At 26.4% G+C, this 3,074-nt stretch overlaps 1 protein-coding gene across 1 annotated transcript in view; it reads right to left on the bottom strand.

Moving 5' to 3' along the window:
- Positions 1–3,074, bottom strand: part of LOC106689758 (ras-related protein Rab-37) — a gene marked incomplete at its 5' end in the record, with an annotated part of 31,689 nt that overhangs the window by 19,930 nt on the left and 8,685 nt on the right.

Raw genomic sequence — 3,074 nt, 5'->3', positions numbered from 1 at the left:
CCTCCTAGATCCTCTTCAGTGACCCGCTAAACAAATTCACTGTTAGACGCCAATGTGAGATCAGACAATCAATAATAGTCACAGCAGTAGATCAGTTTACCAAAAAACAAACCAATAAATACATTTTACGAGAACAAGACTAACACTTAGATTCAAAGGAAAATATAATAAAAAGCCGGTTACAAGAAACACTTGAATGGATAAATAAGTTTTTAAAAAACATACATAAATAAATAAAAATAATAATACTAATAAAATAAAATAATTTAATGAATAAATAAGTTAAAACACATATAACAAACAAAGTTGGAAATATACACAATAAATAGTAGATAGAAGTTGATACTAATAGAATATTAAATATGATATTGTAGAGGTAAGAATTATAGAAAACAATAAAGAAAAAAAGTTATTAAAAATCAGACAGTGCTCATGTAAATAAAGAAATGAATATAATAAAAGGAGTGGGAGGAAATGTAAATAATGAGTAATTAAAATTGACATAATAAAACATGTATATAATGATTAAAGATATGTAGTGAAAACAAATTAAATTAACATAGTGAAATGTTTGAAAGAAAACTATATATATGATACAATGGATAAAAGATATACAGTAATACAGATGAATAAAAACGTAATAATCTTAAATAAATATAGAATGTCTGGAAAAGAGAATAAGGAAAGAACAATCGATTGTACAAGAGTCCGGTGAAAAAAAAAATTCAGTTATTTCACCTCGATTTTCGATTAATTTAATGAAAGCTACGTATAATTACTTGTATAAATTGATGAGTCTGCCAAGTATAGGTAGGGGAATACAAAATGGCGGCTGTTTCAAAACATTAATTTTTCATTCGGAGTTCCGTATCTTTAAAACTACCAACAAAACTAGAAAAGCTAATAGGACATCATTGAAAGTAGAGTAAATTTGCTAAAATACAAACTCTAGTGAATCGGTTTACGTTCAATAGTTGCCGAAATAAAGTTTTTTAAAAAAAAAAATATTTCATAAAAATGTACAGAATCTACTGAAAGACTAGTAATTAGTGAATTTATTTTGAGAAATCTATATCTCAAAAATCATTCAACGTACGGATGTCTATTAGCATTCAAATCAAAGCTATTTTAATGTACTATAAGATAGTTTATGACCTTTATCTTCGTAGGAGTATTACTTTTCCTGATATTTGCTAAGATTAATTGATTTATAGTTGTTCAGATAAATTTTTATGTGCAAATTTTAATCGTATGCGAATATCATAAAAACTACTACCCAAACAAAGATACGTGTAATGAACTAATTTATAGTAAATTTAACTAGCTTCATTTAGATTGCTAGCAGACATATATGCGCCTTATGGTTTCAGATATATATTTTTGCAAAAATTAAACATTTTATTCGAACAACTAGAAATTAACATTTTGTGAATTTATTTTTTCAAATATCATAAAAACTACTACTCCGACAAAGATAAACATTAAAAACTATAATTATATTATTTCAAAAAATTTTTGAGACAAGGTAATATTTCTTAAATAAATCAATTTTATATCCAAATCTGTCTCAACACTTTATTTATTCATTAGTCCAACGTTTCGGCCTTTCTAGCCATCTTCAGGGACATCTTCAATACAAAAATCCTTCTCACATTAATTTATAATTTCTATTTGCAGGCTATTCTGCCCAGGTATTTTCTTTATTTAAAGTTCAAAACCCATTTATACAGAGACCAGAGGATGTGATATGAATAATAAAATTAGAGCCCTTCGTGTTATTTTAACAATCCAATTAGAAATCAAATTATGAAGAAGATTGACAATGGTGCGGTCAAAAGAAAACAAGAAATAGTCCGTTTCACCCACTCCATCAGAGCTAAAATGACACGAAAATATTTTGACAAAGTAGGATAATAAGAAACAAAAAAGTAAGTTAAGATAAGGTTAAAATTATGTAAATACAAGTGAAAAGAGAATTATAAACAAATAAACGATAAGAATGAATAAAAATAGCATTAATATAAAATAGGCAATGGTATAAAAAAAAAAAAAACGCAAATTATTATGTTAAAAATGAACACGAGACGTAATAAACACGTATAAATAGAAAAGGTGAGGTGGTGATTTCGAAATCTCAAGGGGGTGGTCCTCATTTGTTTTAACTTATTTATTATTATTATTATTATCGACTTTATTATTATTTATTCCTTCTCGACCTGTATTCAATCTCAACTTACTTCTTCATTTTCCATCTTTTAGTGAACTAAATTTTGTTTTTTCAAATCTGCTTTTCTATTTGTACGTTGTCTATTTTATTTTAATAATATTTTTATTTCTTCTTTTTGTTCATTTGCATATAATTTTCTTTTCACTTTATGTACACAATAACTCAAACTGAATTTACCTTTTTCTATCTTATTATCTAACTATGTAAAAATCTTTTTAGTTTTTTTTTTCGGTATCTTTTTAGCCAGCCTTGATGAAGCTCTAAAAGTGGGACGAAACTTCGGCAAATAAATAGTTGTGTAACTATTTTTTGTTTTCTTTTGACCACACCCTTGACCATCTTCTTCATAATTTGAAATAATATGGTCAATCATTTATATATACAAACTAATTAAAAATCATATTAAAGTATTTCTGTTTCGAAACAGAAGAACTTTCTTTAATGAAGACGAAATGATTCATATCTTAGAAATAGAATACACAATCAATAAAAATTAACGTTGAAATATTTAGTTTTGAATCGTACAGTAAATTAATGTATTTTGGTCGCGTATGGATTCATTTTCGTTAAAATTTTATCTATAATCTAAAACACGATTATTTGATTTAATCTTAAAGCATGAAATAACAAAAAGTTACAGTACTGAGAGACAATGGCTGAAAACTTTTTCAGGTACCTAGGGTTGGGATCAGGTATAAGACCACAGCTGCGCCAAAGCTACGTCATCAAGGCATTGTGAAATCCATAAGTGGCCACTAAAGAACTTTTGCTTTAAAAGTGAATATCACATTTTTGAAACAGAAAATCTTAATAAATATTAAAGAATTAAATGAAAATAAAAATATTA

Source organism: Halyomorpha halys, unplaced genomic scaffold, assembly GCF_000696795.3.
Source record: "Halyomorpha halys isolate HHAL.00 unplaced genomic scaffold, Hhal_1.1 Scaffold1457.1, whole genome shotgun sequence".
In the NCBI taxonomy this organism is placed as follows: domain Eukaryota; kingdom Metazoa; phylum Arthropoda; class Insecta; order Hemiptera; family Pentatomidae; genus Halyomorpha; species Halyomorpha halys.
The sequence above is the reverse complement of the archived record's forward strand: the minus strand, read 5'-3'. Positions and strand labels throughout refer to the sequence as shown.